The sequence below is a fragment of the Seriola lalandi genome, unplaced genomic scaffold (assembly GCF_002814215.2).
Source record: "Seriola lalandi dorsalis isolate HSWRI2012SDOR001 ecotype SW California unplaced genomic scaffold, Sedor1 jcf7180002054753, whole genome shotgun sequence".
NCBI lineage: Eukaryota > Metazoa > Chordata > Actinopteri > Carangiformes > Carangidae > Seriola > Seriola lalandi.
The window spans coordinates 1,447-1,860 of record NW_019525306.1 but is presented as its reverse complement, the minus strand read 5'-3'; positions in this window follow the sequence as shown (position 1 = coordinate 1,860).

Sequence of the window (414 nt, the reverse complement as noted above, 5' to 3'; positions counted from 1 at the left end):
ACGGGGGAAGGGTTTCCCACAGTCTCACAGGAACAGTTGACCTGGCTTTCAGTTTTGGTGCAAACAGATGAGTTTAAAATCTGTGGAGGAACTGTAATAATGAGAAGACAAACAAGTGAGGAGTCAAGTGAAGCCATGTTGAACCAAGGTCACAGAATTGAGTGGTAATATGTGCTGATATAACAAAATGATTAAGAATTAAGAACAGTAGCATCTTTAAGCCAGTTTACTGAAATATGCCAGGCAATAGAAATTTTGAATTAGTGAAATACTGAATACTGCTGAACTAGGCTTTACATAACATCCAAATTTAAAACATGTTATACACACATTGAACATCTATTTGACTGATGTTGGATCGTCCTGTTCCAAGTAAATTATGAGCCATGCAGATAAAAGCAGCAGTGAGTTTAG